We start from the raw sequence: 17,804 nt of genomic DNA, 5'->3' as shown, positions 1-17,804 counted from the left end.
CGTTGGACACCTGAACCGCGCCGTAAGGGAAGGGATAAGAGAGAAGTGAAAGAAGAGAGGAAGAATTAGGTGCCGTAGTGGAGGGCTCCGGAATAATTTCGACCACGTGGGGATCTTTAACGTGCACTGACATCGCACAGCACACGGGCGCCTTAGCGTTTTTTCCTCCATAAAAACGCAGCCGCCGCGGTAGGGTTCGAACCCGGGAACTCCGGATCAGTAGTCGAGCGCCCTAACCACTGAGCCACCGCGGCGGGTGCCGCGTTACGATGGAGGTGTATAACAAGACACCCGTGTGCTGCACGATGCCAGTTCACACCCATCTTCCCTCACGGCGGCATTTCGATGGAAGCGGAACTAAAAGGCACCCATGTGCTGTGCAATGTCAGTGCATGCTCACCAGGTGGTCGAAATTTATCCGGAGCACTCCACTATATACGGCGCCTCCTTTTGCTTTCCTTTCTTATTTGATGATGATGATGATGATGGATTTTTGTGGCGCAAATGCACTTTTAGCCAAAGAGCGCTATGGCACAAGGTGTTTTCCACTACTCAAGGTGGGGTTAGGGACCCGTTTTCTAAGCATTTCACCCCAGATAAGCCGAGCACCAGGCCAGATATATAATTGGTTTTTCGGGGAAAGGAAATGGCGCAGTATCTGTCTCATATATCGTTGGACACCTGAACCGCGCCGTTAGGGAAGGGATAACGGAGGGAGTGAAAGAAGAAAGGAAGAAGAGGTGCCGTAGTGGTGGGCTCCGGAATAATTTCGACCACCTGGGGATCTTTGACGTGCACTGACATCGCACAGCACACGGGCGCCTTAGCGTTTCTCCTCCATAAAAACGCAGCCGCCGCGGTCGGGTTCGAGCCCGGGAACTCCGGATCAGTAGTCGAGCGCCCTAACCACTGAGCCACCGCGGCAGATGGGAAAGTTTGTACTCATTGTATCACCGGTGGGTACCCAGCGGCACTGGGGATCATCCCTCTTTTCACTGCCTCCTTCATCCCTTCCCTCGCGGCGTGGTTAAGGTGTCCGCGGAGAAGTAAGACGGTTACTGCACCATTTTCTTTCACGACAACCAATTTATTTATCTCTCCCTCAAGGAAACAGAATGTGTACAATGACAAGCCTGAGCTAGCTGCAGCGGAAAAAAAAAAAAAAAACACTCGCCAATCCGTGCTCCCATCTCCGAGCAAAGACGATCGCCGGGGAACGCCTACCATTGATAGAGCCTGTTTTCGAGGCACTATAAAACAACTTCAGGGGAGATATGGCCACGAAAAAAATATTAGGAAAGCAAGGAAACGCGGCAGGACCCGCCATATTCATTTCGGCGCCCAAACCGGCCGGAACGAACAGCCTTCAGAAGCGCCGAGCAACCCGACAGAGAAGACACAAACGTCATCGCAGCGAGAGCAGCACTGGGAACACGGGGAGAGGGCTAGTACACCTGGTGCGCAAGCAGGACGGGAGATTAAAGCAACTTTCCTCGATAGCCCGGCGAACGCAAGGGTCGGACAGAGCCGTGTCATTTGACGCGTTCCGGCATAAAGGGAAGGAAAAAGGCGGCGCCGCACGGAGAACAGTGTAGACGACCTCTTTCGGGCGGTAAGCGCGTTCGGGCTGGGGCAGAGTTGAATGGAATGAATAATCTATTCGACGCGCAGCATTTCTAATCTCCCCCGAGTCGTGCGCGAAGAGCCGCGCTCGCACCACGAAACGTCCGAGCTTTCTCGTTCCTTCACTCTCTCCCTCCTCTCCCTCATCCGTTCCTCAATTTTATTCCCTCAGTGCGCGTCATAGTGCCCCGTCTCCTACTCCGGGTTGAACCTATCTCTGTCTCGCTCGCAAACGGTTCCTTCAAAAGCCATCGCATCTGGCCTCGGCAAGGCGCAGTGTGTTTCGAGCGCTTCGTTTTATCGTTTAACTGCACCGACAGCAGCCGCAGGGCTGCATAAGTAATCAGATTAGCGCACTCGGAGTGGTGTACTTCCGTATTCGGTGGCCCGCCCAGCTCCTGTTTACGATGGCAGAGACTTCGGGTCTGGACTGGCGAAGATCAAAAGAAAAAACGGACTAAGAAACGCGAACAGAAGGTGGAAACTGCCGCATGTAAAAATAAGAGAGAGAGAGAGAGAGAGAGAGAGAGAGAGAGAGAGAGAGAGAGAGAGAGAGAGAGAGAGAGAGAGAGAGAGAGAGAGAACGCGTCGTACTTTGACCCCCCCCCCTTCAAGTTGACCGCGATGAATGAGTAACACCGTAAGCAGGCGCCGGTGGCGATTTCCTACAGTGAAGCGGTTCGAAGGACCACCAACCAAGCATGCAGAATCACACCGCGTTCAGCCAGGACCCGGAACAAGCTTATGGAGGAAAAGAACGTGTTTTTTTTTTTTCTGCCTATTTGAAAGAGACGCTCCTATACTACGCGGCGGACAAGACGAGCGCAGAAAGAACTTCAACAGAAAAAGAAAAGAACGGGAAAAAAAACCGAAAGGAAGGAAAGTAACCGGATAAGAACATCCGCTCATGTGGAACTAGTAATTTTCATGACCCAGAGGTGGCGCCTCAATCGAACCAATATGGCAGCCGCAAGGAAGACGAGCAGTTTGATGAGCCTACTGCTGCATAAGGTATGGTGCACCCAGACGAAAATGAGTCTCGCAACGATATCCACATTCGAGTTAGCGGTGGCACGTGGTCTGGTCTCGCTACAATGAAAACCCTACAGGCGTGCTTCTTGTCCTCAAAGCTCTCGTCTCATCGTGACGCTGACATCAAAGAACTCACGAAATGTAACTTGGCAGTTCTTACACATCGTTACCGGGAAATACAAACGCTATTGTTTATGTTTATGGGGGTTTAACGTCCCAAAGCGACTCGGGCTATGAGGGACGCTGTAGTGAAGGACTCCGGAAATTTCGACCACCTGGGGTTCTTTAACGTGCACTGACATCGCACAGTACACGGACCTCTAGAATTTCGCCTCCATCGAAATTCGACCGCCGCGGCCGGGATCGAGCCCGCGTCTTTTGGGCCAGCAGCCAAGCGCCATAACGACTGAGCCACCGCGGCGGCTAAACGCTATTGAAAGTAAAATACTGCAGTTCACTCTCCGAGGCGCCTAAAACCCAAGGCAAACTCGCTAATGCGGCGGCGATTCAAGCGATCAGAAAGAATGGTAAAAGAGCGAATGCCCGCTTTCAAAGCAAACTAACCGCCCGCGCCTAACCACTCACTGACCAACCTTAAACAGCCACGCCAAACATGCGGCCGGCCTGAACACTCGAGTCGAGACGGGCCCCGGGAAAAACACGCCACAACGGTGATCTGAATTCGATGTAACAGATGGTGCTGACATGGCGCCCTGGTGCGTCTGGCTTCGAAAGATGCTTAACGCGCCACTACGAAGTGTAAACAGCTTTGAAACGAAGAGCCGACGCTTTACCAACTTTACCAACTGAACGCGTAACAATCTTCATACTGTTAATGTCGAAAAGAAAAATGCCAGACGCAAAACAAGAAATAGTTGCGTGAACAATGCGTTGTTTGCGTCACTTGCCCTGTTTGCTGGCCCATGGCATGTTCCCACACGCCATGTATACTCCCTCCCCCTTATTCTCTACGACATCCTTTACCACACAATCTTGTCTGTAGGCATTTTATACGCAAAAAAAGACATCCTTTACCACACAATCTTGTCTGTAGGCATTTTATACGCAAAAAAAAAAAGACGCCAACTAAACGGTAAAGAAAAAATACATTTCTAAGGAGTTTCTGGTAAAAGGAAGAAATTTTGTTCCCTGCATTTATATTTAGAGAGAAAACCCCCGCCCGCCTTATCACGTACACAAGCGCATGGAAAACAAGATACCTTCCTGGTAGCAGACTTGGCATCCAACGCCACTGAAGACGGGGGCGGAGGATAAAGCTCTTTGCTGCCCGAGCAGTGAGAACAGGCGCGTGTTTGTGAGCTCTTTGGGGACAAATAAGGCAGATGTCAAACACCACCGAACATGCGGTTCACGCCTCAAAACACGCCCGTTTGGTTATCTTTTTTTGTTTTTGTTGGAGGAATCGGGCGTCGCAAATTGTTTCTTTTGGCATTCTCAGGGCCAGCTTGCAAACCTCGCAGATAAATCCACAAGTGAATGCATTGTAACTCTATTTCTTTGTTTGTTTCACTTTTTCTTTCTTTTTCTTCCTTCAGTTCAAAGGCAGTATCAACAGGAGCATACACGTACCAAAAATCCAGTACAGAATAGTACTGCAAATGCAAAAGCAGAACAGGGCACGCAGAAAGGCGTGTCGCATCTTCACCTAGCCTAAGGAGAACCGAAACGTCCTCTTTGCATGTGTTAAGGAAGAACAAACACGTGACTGGCAAACAACGGGCAAGACGCAGCAAACTTGAAACTGGGGGAAAAAAAAAAACAAGAACGTATTTTCCACGTGGAGAATGAAAACAAGCACAGGTTGCAGACTTTGACGCTAGAGGCGTCGCCAGCGCATGCGCCATAGAGCCACTCTAATGCGACATGATGGCGGCCGCTACGCTGCTCCGATCAAGCTCTATGCGACTTCAAAAGCGGCTCCGTTCTGTTAGGCTGTGACGCTGCTTCGATGCTAGAAACACTCAGAAACACTTTGTAGCATGCAGGGCCTCTAGAAGCTTGCTTACAGGAAGACGCCAAATGGCCGGAATTTGTGATAGCTATGTTCCACGCTGAGAGCTTCCGAAAACTGAGTGCCCGGATGCTGTTCAGGAGAAACACGATGCCCTGAAGCAGCAGTGCATCCCCTTCAAGGAGTATAGCTCAGCGGGGGCATTAAACGCAAGGAATTCTTTATAAATATATATATAAAAGTCCAAGCCAGCTCACAGGATAGTGACCTTAAAGTTACGCACTTCACTTACAATGCTTCCGACGCGCCTGAAAAATATATTAATTGAAAGCAAGTGAAATAGTTACATACAAAAGAAACAAGACGCATCAACTGCAACGGCGTCAAGTGCTGACTGACATGGACAGTGCAATACACGACACACGCGGGCGTGGCTACTTCCAGCTCTACTGCAAGCAATGTCCAATGCAGTGAGCAGTTGCTTTGTTTCGTTCCATGTACAAATTTCATTACACCGCAGCGGTGGCGAAGTGGTTGAGCATCCGCCTCGCATGCTGGAGGTGCGGGATTCGATCCCCAGTGCCGCCGGGTACCCACGGTGATACAATGGGTGCAAGCTTTCCCCTGGTCTGGTGCTCGGCTTAATTAGGGTGAAATGGTTGGAAAATGGGTCTTTGACTCCACCTTGAGAAAATTGAAAATACCTTGTGCCATGGCCCTCTTTGGCCGTAGATGCCCTTGCGCCATAAAAATGCATCATCATCATTATCAAATTTCATTACAGCCATGAGCGAAACTAAACAAACAACAGAAGCTCAGCGTGTCCAAGCCTACAAAACAATACGCGACCACCGGAGTAGAATATCGCACCAAACGAGAAGCCCTCGTTGCAGAAACTCAGCGCTGCCTCGTGGTCACTGCGCAGGGAACAGTTACGAAGCCCCCCCTCCCTCCCTCCCGCACCTATTTCTTCCCCGTTGTACGTGGCCAGGCGCACGTGCGCGCGCCCAGATAACGGAACTACGGGGAGCCTCGCGTGGCTGCTCTCAAGTAGGCTATCGCGGCGGGATATCTCGATCGCGCCTCCATCGGAGATGAGCGCGGTGACCGGCCGGTGCGTCGTTGTCAGCGGGTGCCACTCCGAGCCGACGCTTTTCCTCGCCCGCTGCCGCTGATAAGGCGAACGCATAGAGGAAGACGCGCGGGACGATAAGGGCAGCTCGGCGAGTTCCCATTCAGTCCGGAGCGAACCGGTGAATGGAGGGAGCCCAGCAGCGCGCAGTCGGGGAGGCGCGCGCATCCAGTGATGCTTCGCCGCGCCGCTGCGCCACAGGCGGCGAGCGCACTGCCGGCTTTAATCCACTCGCGTTCCTGGGCCGCAATAGACCTCGAGAGTAGACTTAGGAAGGCCGACGCGGCGTAAAAACAGAGCCGCATAAAGGCAATAAACGGATAACTAGGAGGAGAACCTTATAAACCGAGAGCGGGGGGAGATCAATGAAGACCTGGAAAAGGTGCATATTCGAAGCGGACTACTAGGCGGATGGTGAGGCTGGAAGATGAAAAAAAAAAACACCCTCATAGGCGCACACACTCTCTCCCTAGGCTTTTCACTGGGAAGTCGTGTACGAGCGCCGCCACTGCCTGCAAGAAACCTGGGGAACTCACAGGATGCTCGCGAGCGCCAAGGAAGGGCAGCTAAGGCGTTCCAGTGGAATCATGAAGGGAATGCGACAGCCTACGCGCATGTTAACTCATGCCGAACATCCGTTGCGAGCAACGCTCGCACAAATTTTCGCTGCAACAAAGTGCTTATGCAGAAATTTGAAAGTCTGCTCAGACTTTCAAGTTTCTATAGGGAGTCGAGAGGAGCCTTGCGAGTCTCAAATACAACAGCTTGAAAAATGTTGACTGCCTTGCTTCAGCCGCGGTGTCCTATTTGTTCATTTCGCACTGTCATTTCGCGTAACACAGAGAGGAAACTCCGGGGGGTGGCGTGCTCCACACAGCACATGAACCTCTGGAGTTTCCCCTCTGTGTTCGTGTTGCACAAACGATGGGGTAAGTTTTCGCAATTGACGTAAAATAAAGAATAAAGGACTTTTCACCAAAAATTACAAGCAGTAAAATTTAGCTTAGGTGTGAGAGGGAGGGGAAAAAAACCTTACACTGGTGTCCTAGGAAGGCACCGGCCAGCGCGAAGCACGGACGCACGCAGGGATTCCACGAGTGTCTATTAATGTGCCCGGGCAAGATACTCGAATTTAAATAATCTAACAAAGACCAGCACGTCATCATTCATATAAATCATCACTCTTTATTCGACTATCCCTATGCAAACGTGGCTTCTCGTGAACAGGACCGACAAGTGCTGGGGGAAAAAGTTAACACTTCGATTTGAGCAAGCTGTAGGTGGGGGTGGTGGTAAAACTTTATTGGATGCACTGGGGCGGGTTTTAGAGGAGAGGAGGGTTTCACGGCTCCCTTGGCTGAGTGGTAGCCCTCATTCCGGGACACCATTGGCGGCAGCCGCTGCCCGCGCTCTTTGGACCAGAGCCCTCTGGGACTCCAGGTCCAAGAAGCCGGACAAGGTCGCCTCCCAGCCATCTCTCGTTGGCTGATTTACTCTCTTTATTTGCTGATTTCTCTGGCAGGCCCGTACCATATGATATGCGCCTGCCCACATCTCACAAAATTTACAGTACTCCGAAAAAGTTGGGTCTCTGTGTTTTAGAATCGCAGGGCTTAGAAACGACCCCATTTGAAGCCTTCTGAGTTGTCGTACCTCAGTTCTACCCAGGTCTTTGGCGGGCACTGGAACGTCTTGCCTACTGAGGCGCAGATATGTTGTAATGTCCGCATATATAGTAAGCGGATTCGGTACAGGAGTCCAGAGTCCGGGAATTCAGTGGAACTCCGGGAGAGAGACGCTCGGGCGGCTGTGTGAGCAGCCTCGTTCCCTTCTATTCCCTGGTGTCCGGGCACCCATACCAATTGTTTTGTTCCCTGCATTGAGCTGTGTTGCGCGTTTGCTAAAATTCTCCTGGCAAGCGGCGCTATTCTTCCTCTCATATCATTTCGACAGGCGTGTTGAGAATCAGAAATTATGTGCGTGGCGTCGGAGTGAGTGGCTGCCAGCGCTATCGCCACTTCCTCGGCTAACGCAACTTTACTAGTTTTCAACGAGAGTCCATCCACCAGCTTTCTCTCGTGCATGACAACGACGGTGCCGAGGCCCTCTCGCGTAGGGCCCGCCGCGTCTGCATAATACGTGCCACTTTTGCTGCCGTAATACTTCTCTGTCGCTCTAGCTTTGGCTTCTCTCCTGCCCTGATTGTGCTCGGGATGGATGGTTTTTTTTTTGTATTAGTTTAACTAGTAGTTTATCTCTCCAGGCCTTGGGAATGCCCCCTCTGTCTACTGTTGTTGGTGGCAGCGCTATGTGCAGATCTTCGAGGACTCGTCTACCAACTTTGGTCGTTGATAACCGCATTATCTGGCTTGTTTGGTGAGCTTCGAGTAGTTCTTCCACCGTGCTACGCATTCCTAGGTAGACAAGAAATATGCTGCGCCGTCAGCCCTACGCACTTTTTTCCTGTCCTTTTTCGCCTTAATAATAATAATCGAAAATTGGTTTCTGAAGTAATTGTCATTTCCTCGGCGGACGCCTCAACCGCGCCGTGAGGGAAGGGAACAAGAGGACAGTGAAGTCAGGTATTCCGCGGGAAGAGACGACCAACGGCACGAGAATGCGGTTCCGTGAGAAAACTAAAAGACCGAGAAACGCCACCGCCTTGTGCACAAACAAAACGCCCAAAAATAGCAGCGCGGTAGGAACCAACGAATCCACAGCACAACGCGGGGAGGAGTTGATACTCGCGCGAGTTCTCCGTTGTTTGCCTGAGCTAGCGTTCACGCTGGAAGAAAAGAAAGGAAACAATGGGTAGATACAGGGGCTAAATGGGCCGATATACAAATTTTATTTAACAGACAAGAGGCTGTATTCTCTGCTAAGCCCGCACTGGTCCACTAGGGAGTACCACTTCTCAGACGACCTCCATGGCCCATTCTACCATTTGTCGCTGTACTTCTTTGTCTTGGAGTAGGCGTGCCCTGGATACCTGGTCCGTGGCTGGCACGAGCTTTTTTTTTTCTTGGGGGGGTGGGGGGGGGGGGGGGGTGGACTTTGCCCGACATCCCCACATAATGCGGCTTTGTGTAGCAACCTCACTAAAATTTCTACTTGGAGGACTGAAGTCCCCTTTAGTGAGGATAACCAGAGTTTTCATCCGTGCGGCCGCAAATAAAAAATGGAAGAATACAGGGTTCCCAAACATCGACTATGAGGCAGCAGAGAGAGAGCATCTCATAACTTGTTTAGGACTAGGTGCAAATCACCAGTTTTCGTGCGTCGCCATTTCAACGTGCACCAATGCATAGAAATACTTACAAAATAATAAAATATTCAACACTGGCGCTTCTCGCGAGCAATGACTACATTGTACCCACACAAAGCCGGCTGTCTGTCAGTTTCTGAGTAATTTTACCTCGCCGAAAATGCAACTGACAGAAAAGCAAGTGTCCGGGCAACACCCTCTGGAGGCGACCGTCTCGCACAATAAATCCCCCCCCCCCCCTACCCCATCCCCGCTTCCGACGTTTTCACGCCGGCGCCTTGCTCAAAGGAAAGGTGTCCCTCCCTCACACACCCCAGCTACTTCGGCCAACAAAGCGACGAACCTTTGTGGACTCCATTCAAGCGCACCGGCACTGCACCAGCGCGCCGATCGTTCATGCAGCTAACCGCACAAGCAAACAACAACAAGCAAACAACACAGGACGTGAACGCCAGCCACATAAACACACACACCCGGCAGCCAGCAGCCGGCTGACAGCAGCTCCCTCCGCCCGACAGCTGACAGCTTCATCTATCCGACGGCATTGGCGCCACACAATGCTCACGCGATTTCACTTTGCACCCGCTTAGCTCTTTGCTTTCTCTTCGAGTGTACATCGCTGCTTCACTAAAGCCGTGCACTACAGAGGGCGCTGCAAAGCAAGCAGGAAAATGGTACTCAGTAGTGTGTCGACATCGTTTTCTACACCGTACCCCTTACTTAGCAAACGTAGCCAAACAGTGCACCCCACGTGCAGGTGGGAGCAAAATTTAGTTCGCTAGGAAAGCAACTTGGACTAGTTGAAGATGCACATTTATATAGACGTTCGCAGGGCGAAAGAAACGGCTAAAACTAGGGACACAGGACGGGCATTTGTCTAGTATGACTCGTTCTCATGCGTCGTTGCTTTCGCGTCGTGACCCTCTGAACTTATAGATGGCACCAAGGAACCAGACTTAAATTTATTTAAGGCATTAAAAGGAATCATGCGTCAGGAGAAGAGCTAATCAAACAAATGCGCTTCGCATTCGTAGATCTGGAGTTATCGTTTGCGCACTATTTAGGCGTTCACTCCTTTATGCTTGCTTGCGCCTTTCGCAGCGTCGCACCGACGCTTCTATTTTACATAGCGCGCAAGGCGTATGCAGTATGATGGACGCATATCGCGCGGGAAATAATAAATAATAATTGGTTTTTGGTGGAAAGGAAATGGCGCAGTATCTGTCTCATATATCGTTGGACACCTGAACCGCGCCGTAAGGGAAGGGGTAAAGGAGGGAGTGAAAGAAGAGAGGAACAAATAGGTCCGTAGTGGAGGGCTCCGGAATAATTTCGACCACCTGGGGATCTTTAACGTGCACTGACATCGCACAGCACACGGGCGCCTTAGCGTCTTTCCTCCATAAAAACGCAGCCGCCGCGGTCGGGTTCGAACCCGGGAACTCCGGATCAGTAGTCGAGCGCCCTAACCACTGAGCCACCGCGGCGGGGCGGGAAAAAGCGCCGTACGTTGAGTGTGCGCAAATTCTCCTGACTGCCAAAACTAACGCCACCAGTGACCAAGGCCAATGCTGCACGGTATTAGAGAGACTGAGCATGTCTCCCAAGTCTGGTGCTAAGGCGGAGTGTCCGTAATACGCAGCGGCTCGTTGCGAGTGCGCTTGGAGCGTCGCGGGGCGCCCGGCCTGCTATAAACATTTCAGACTGTCAGAGCCAGTCACGTCTGCCGCGACAGCGGTGGCAGCTGCTGCGTGCGTGCGTGTATGTGTGTGCTTTTTTTCGTGTCTGACTATGAAAGGGAACGACGGAAGAGCTGAGAAACAAAGAAAGCCGTGCTTGGTTCGCAGCAACGTGCGAGCAAAATGCAAAAACATAAAAACGAATAATAGTAATAGAGACAATGCGCTCACAGCGCTCATTGTGATTTCTCGGCTCCCCACAAGCGTAATGGGGACAGTTGCTAATTTGAGAGGTGGGGCTTATATTTAGCTCTTGGCGAAGTGGACGGTGAGAAGAGGCAGGTCTTTACGGCGACAGCCGTTAATGGTAGGGAGGCCACCCTGAGTCGTCGTGTAACTGAAGCCTGTTGTAGTTGTCGTAGATAACAGCCAATCAAGACAAGAGAGGGAAGAAGAGAAAGATGAAGTAGAGAAGAAAGGAGGATAAGAGAAAGAAGGCAAGAGGAAAGGAAAGAAGATTGAGGGACATGACGGCTCCCACCTATTGCGTTTTAACTAATCCGCGGCTTACTTTCTTTCCGCATCTATGAAACCTCGACAAGGTCAGGAGCGCGGTAGCAGTGCCTCATCGCGTCAGGACGACGCTTCCGGTCAAGGGCGAAGTGGCCCGAGAGAACCTCGAACAACGAGAAAAGGGTATCAGTCGTGCGATTAGAGAATAGAAGGGCGGTGGGGGGTCTGTCTGGAAGATATAGTTTTGCGGATAAGATCAGATTTCGCAATCATTTTGATTTCTGTAGTAAAGTTTGATTTAGCTGTTCAGATGTGAAATTTATTTACTTAAGAACTGTACAATAGGTGCGTGTTTTTGGAGGATCTCCACACCGCTAGTTACATCCGCTTTCTGCACGAACACTTTCTTTTTTCCAAAATTTAAGGGATCGAAAGAAGGAAGAGGGACAGCAGCGCCGTAGAGGAGACTAAGACACTTAGCTAACGCGGTGGGTAAAGAAGGCATAGAAAAAGTTTGACATTCAAAAAATAATCAAGCACGTGCCTTGAATTTCGACACACTCTTATCTATTCGCCTCACTTCCTTAAAGTAATTTGAAGCCCCGTGATTGCGAGTGAACAGAAAAACAGACGACGACGCGTCTAAGTTCGCATCAACACGGTACTTTAGTTCACATAAGTTGGCGCATAGACACAGTACTTCGTTCACATAAGTTTTGGCTGCGGAATCGGCCAGCGTGAGTCACCTCGGCGAGGCCAGATGGAGCCACATGCCTACGCAAGAGTGGGTGCGGCAGAGACGCCGACGGACCACACGGAGTCTAGATGAGCCAGCGAGGCTAAACGATCCGATGGGACCAGGCGAGTCAGTGAATCAGCCAGAGTACGGGTGTAGAAGTGAGTCAGCCGGTGAAGACAAGATCGCGAGCTGCGCGCAGCATGGAGCTCTACAGACTTCTTTCAGTCACGGAAGAAAATGCTTTAGGCTGCAACTTCCTCACAGTCCGCGTCTGCATTAAACCTTGGGCGCCATCAGAGATAAATAACACCGGTAATAACTTTCAAATGTGACTGCACCAAACGAGCAAGCTCCCGAAGAACACCCAACTAAAGCGGTCTGCGTGTGTGGGTTTGGCTCGCGAGCGGTTCGCTGCTTCAGTCGACGTTTTTTAAAGTCCAATAGCGTGGGCATGACGCGTGGTACGTGCCTAATCCGTCCGCTGTGTCCGCGAAAGCTGACACGCAAACGGTTTTAGAGTTTCGCAGACATGGCTCCGCTGCGTCCTAATTACTTGCTCTCAATACGCGCGTCACTATACCAGACAGCTGGCATTTACGCGACGGGCACGGGATAGCGAGCTCAAGCTTGTATTTTTATCTACAACGATTTAAGAAACTCGGAGACAGCCACTCAAGAAGACTGTCATCCTTTCAAATCTGCAAAACGAACCCGCTGTGGAGGCTCAGTGGCTACTGCGTTCGGTTTTCAGCCCAGACCGCGGATGCGAATCCCGGTTGCGTTTCGACGAAGGTTAAAATGCAAAAGAGCCTCCGTGCTCTGCGACGCCATTACATTAAGTGCACGTTCAAAAAAAAAAAAAAGCACCGAGGTAGGTCGAAATTAATCCGGTGCCCTCCACTACGACGCAGCCCACGTTCCGATTTAGTGCGCTAATTATCATGCACATACAACCACTCGACTAAGCTCCGTGACTGCAGTGAATCACATCGGCACCCCTCGCGACCTGCCTGCGCAACGGACACGCACGAGATTATCGCGGTGCAGCTGGCGAGTGTACACCAACGTTACGGTCAGCCAGCATTACGTTTGTGGCGGGTGGCACTGTTGAACGAATGGTTAATGCGGTTAATGCCAGGGCGTCCGCTCTGAAGTACGCCCCTTGCAGCGTCACCGCAGCGCGCGCATACGCCCCGTGAAACGCGGGGCTGAGCGAGCAGGGCCGGCGGAGGAGCTATAGCTGCCCACACGACAGGGCGCTTTCGTGGGCAGAGCGCGGATACGGCAGCGGCGCGTAAGTCCTGAAGGGACAGAACCCCCGAGCTCCGCTGTCCGAGATGATTCGAAAGAGAGAAGGAACAAAAAAGGCTGGCCTACTAAACTGTTGGCACGCGAGCGCACGATTCATCAACGCGAATACTTCAGCGGCCGGAACACCCAGCGTGAATGCAAACGAGCGCTCACGAACCTCCCCGCGTAGGAAGAGGCCCCACCAACAAACGCTCCATGTCTCCCTGCCTTTCTTTTCGTTGCCTCTCGCCGTTACCCACGCTCCTACCTCGGGAGGTCTCGTCCACCGTGCGCGAGTCGCAGCAACCATGCAAGCAGCCTCGGAGAAGGGGGGCTTCGAAGGCATCGGACGCGTCCCGCGCAAGGGAGCACCCCCCCCCCCCCCCCCCCTAGTGCACGAAGCCATGCACGCGTAATCCGAAGCCATCGTTAATAAACCCGAGCACGCCTTTCGCTCCATTCTTCACGCACGGCCCGGTGGGCAGGGGCGGCACTGGTCCAGCCAAATGAAGAGGGAGCAAGGCGGCGCCCCCAGCATCACAGCTCGGGTCAGCCACGGTCGCCCCGCCGCACCCCTGGTGTCCACCACGCATCGCATAGAGCAGGAGTCAAGGCCCACAACTTACACGGACTCGGCCTATAGTGTCTACCAGCGTGTCCGAAGAACATGCGTGGACGCATGCTTTACGCTTTCGACACCTGTCCCTGAAACCCGTGTCAAGGCTTTCTATAGCTTACGTACCAGCTCGTCTGTGCTTGGAGGTGTGTAATACGTCTTGAATACTTCCTACAACTCACTGTGTTGTGCTTTCCCCCCGCCCATCTTCACTACTTCCTTTGTTCTTCTCCCTTCCCATTTTTCTTCCCCAATGTGAATTCCCACATCAAATGCACCAAAAAACTCAACCAAGCGCACGCCAGTGTGAAAATTAATAGAAGGGAATGAATCGGGGCAGCACGAAAAGCAAGCGCTTGCACAAAACCGCATCAACGGAATTCAGAACACGCGAAAATAAAACTCTCATCGTTACGGCCACGGTTTTACTTCCGATGTGGAAAATGTAACCATTAAACAAGGGGCCAAAGACCATAATGCCCCAATTAAAGCATCACTGTGCCTTAAGATGCAATGACAACAACAAAAAAAAGCGAGCTTCGGAAAGCACCTCTTCGTGCGCTTGCATAAGTTAAGTGTAAATGAGACACGCCCTGCGCACGTTGTCGCAACGTTGTCGCAGCGACAACAAAGCGAAATACGCGCAAATATGAAAAAGATGAACGCCAGCGTACCCGTCACCACGAAGCTGTCTTGTGGGCGGAGATGGAGTGGAGAAGCTTATATTTCCCCCCGCTTCCGAGAACTTTACACAGATTGAAAAGTTTCCGCCAAAGGCAGCTAAGGTTTCTCGCCCTTCGGAGAGCGGCTTCCATAGAAGAAGAACGAGAGAATGCCCCGGCCGGTGCGTTCTCAGAGTGGCAAGCAGGGCTGATATTTCAAACGTGCCACAAAGAATAGTCGGGTCCTCCGCGGTGCGCGCAGCGAAATAGGCTCTCCGCGCAGCTCAGGCGCAGAGCTGGACACAGCAGCGCTATCGCGTTACACGATCCACGTCCCGCGGAGCCGTGGGTTTCGCCGACGCATCTCAGCGCGATTTATAAATGCGCGCAGAGAGAGCACGTGACCGGTGTACAAGGCAGGGCGGGTGTCCCCGCACGCGCGTGCGTACGCACGCACCGCCAGGGCCAAGGCAAGCCGAGCCAAGGCGAGCCACAACGGCTAGACTCTGCGCCTCCCCAGTTCCGCGCAGCACGAAAAAAGGCAATTCAGTCTCGGATAGCCAGATCAATCAGCGCACGAAATCGAGTTGGCCCAACGACACGGAACGCAGTTGGCTGGCCTTGGTAGCGAGGGTTCGTTCGTCCTCGTCTTTTTTTTTTTTTTCGGTCAGGATGCGAACGTTGCACTGAAATTCGCGATGGGATCAAACAACGAGGCGAATGCGAAGTAAACAACTAGGAAACAGCTTTCGACCAATTGTGGGACAACGAAGCGCCGAAAATATTGTCGTGTCAGTTGCCCCCCCCCCCCCCCCCCCCAATACATCGTTTCGCAATAGCGATGTCGCACCAATCTGATGGACCGTAAACATGACTATTTGGGCACACCTCATTAAATTCAGGCGCCTGAAAGACGGTATACGGCACGCATCTATGACAATGTCCTCCGTGAGTGATCAATCCTAACAGCGTATACACAGTAGCGATCATTCCAAATCGTTTATTCCGAATCGCAGTTACGCAGGCGCCGGAAGTATTCCTCCGCAGACATCGCACACTCCACTCACCAAACTAAACAAGAGGCGTACTTCGGCTCGACCTCTGCGCGTGTATTCACAACACATGCAGCGCGTTTACACCAGGGCGCGCGCGGGACCGGATACGTATGTACAACAAGGCAGAGCGCGGAGCAGTTCCATTTCCGGTGAGCGGCCATAGGAGCTCTAGCAGCCGCTGCACGCAAGCGGCGCAGCGGGGCGGTGGGCGGCAGCAGAAATTAGCCTGCGACGTCGGCGATGAGCACGGCCGCGAATTAATCTCGCGCGCGGCGGCGTAGAATTACGATGCCCTCTCTCACCGTCCGCGCGGGCGGGGCAGAGCGCGCGCGTAACGAAGGCATTTACGCCACTCGCCTCCGCTGCCGAGGAGAGGGGGCAGAAAACGCGGCAAAGGCCTTCGGCACACGCAGTTGTACCGAACTTTCCAAGATAGAGTCCGTGGATACGGGGGCGAGAAGAAGCCTTTTGAATCAAACATGGTTGACCCGCCGCGGTGGCTCAGTGGTTAGGCTGCTCGGCTGCTGATCCGGAGTACCTGGGTTCGAACCCGACCGCGGCGGCCCCGTTTCGATGGAGGTGAAACGCAAAGGCGCCCGTGTGCTGTGCGATGTCAGTGCCCGTTTAAGATCCCCAGGTAGTCGAAATTATTCCGGAGCCCTCCACTACGGCACCTCTTCCTTCCTTTCTTCTTTCACTCCCTCCGTAATCCCTTCCCTTACGGCGCGGTTCCGGTGTCCGCCGATATGTGAGACAGATAGTGCACCATTTCCTATCCCAAAAACCAAGTTTCAATTTTTTTTTTCAATTTTTCGTTCCAGGCTACGTAAGGACGACGAGTGCCTTAATACCTGCGGTGTGCATCCACGCATTCGTGACGGCCGAGAAACGGTTTGAAAAACGGTTTTTGTAAATTATGTAAATACTTGCAGAGCGTCTATGCCTTGCTGCTTCAATTGGTGACGTCATTGACGGCATCTTCCCGACCCACCGGTCTATGCTCAGAATAGCGATAGTGAGTATAGTTCTCGCCCGTGACTTCACCGCATGACTCCTGCAAAAACACCATCTGCCTGCGCGTCTTCTTCACACTGCCATCTTCAAAGTGAACTGCGCTGATGAAAAGCTAGAGAGTTCCGAAAGCCAAAATATCACATCATTATGTTCCATCTCTTAACGACTGCATTCGTTTGAAAGCGAAACTATTTCGTTGCGCGGGCAATCACCAATGCGGACGCGTCACTACACGACACCGTGAGTGGTCCGGAAAAGTGTGTCACAAAAGGAGCTTTCGGCAGCGCCGTGCAAGAAGAGGTTTCGAGAAATATCATAAATGGACTTGGCATTTCCTTTCTTCTTTCACTCGCTCCCTTATCCCTTCCCTTACGGCGCGGTTCAGGTGTCCAACGATATACGAGACAGATACTGCACCATTTTCCTTTCGCCAAAATCCAATTATTATTATTATTATTATTATTATTATTATTATTATTATTATTATTATTATTATTATTATTATTATTATTACTATGCGCAAGTAAACTGAGCAGGTTACTATGCGCTGTAACTGAATAAAAACGCGGCCCATTTAACAAACCTTTCACGTCGTCGTGTACAGCTCAGGTTGGCCACTGCGGACTGTATGCCGCGTCCGCGGCCTATTCACCGGAAGATGCGGTAGGTGTCGCGCGTCGTCTGTCCAGCCGAGCATCGCTGGCGTGTGCTGGCGGCTAATGCACGTACGCTTCGGTTAATGAACGTCGTAAACACCTTTTTCTGCCGGCGCCGCGCTTTTGCCAAGCCCGACGCGGCCCACACACGCCTTTGGGCGCCCCCCGTGTCGGGACGCGAGCAACTCGATCCGTTCCGCCACGGACGAACACGCTCGTCTCCGGCATTCGCAAGCTATGGCGTATATAGAATTGCAGATTCATTTGCAGCCCGTAGGCATCCAGCACGATGCGTTCTGCTGGTGCGAGGAGCATCTCCATTCAAGCATGTCCGCCATAATCCAGAGATATAAAAGTAGCGTCCTTAGAGAACTTTGCCACCGCCATTAGTCCCTCCACGAGCAACCACTACTCTCTTGGAGACTTAACTGCAAACGGACATCCCCAAGGACCAACCGCTCTTCGCGAGGGCTAAATGGCGCAATTAGTCCCGCTTTAACCAATTTTCGCTTGAGGTATACCTGCCGCGTTAAGGGCGGTTCACATGCAAGCGAAT

General features: G+C 52.0%; 1 protein-coding gene across 1 annotated transcript in view; it reads right to left on the bottom strand.

Annotated features, from left to right (window-relative positions):
- The window catches only part of cv-c (RhoGTPase activating protein), a 307,048-nt gene that overhangs the window by 69,767 nt on the left and 219,477 nt on the right, over positions 1 to 17,804 (bottom strand).

The sequence above is a fragment of the Amblyomma americanum genome, chromosome 4, assembly GCF_052857255.1.
Source record: "Amblyomma americanum isolate KBUSLIRL-KWMA chromosome 4, ASM5285725v1, whole genome shotgun sequence".
NCBI classification, from domain to species: Eukaryota; Metazoa; Arthropoda; class Arachnida; order Ixodida; family Ixodidae; genus Amblyomma; species Amblyomma americanum.
This window is presented reverse-complemented; position numbering and strand designations above follow the sequence as displayed.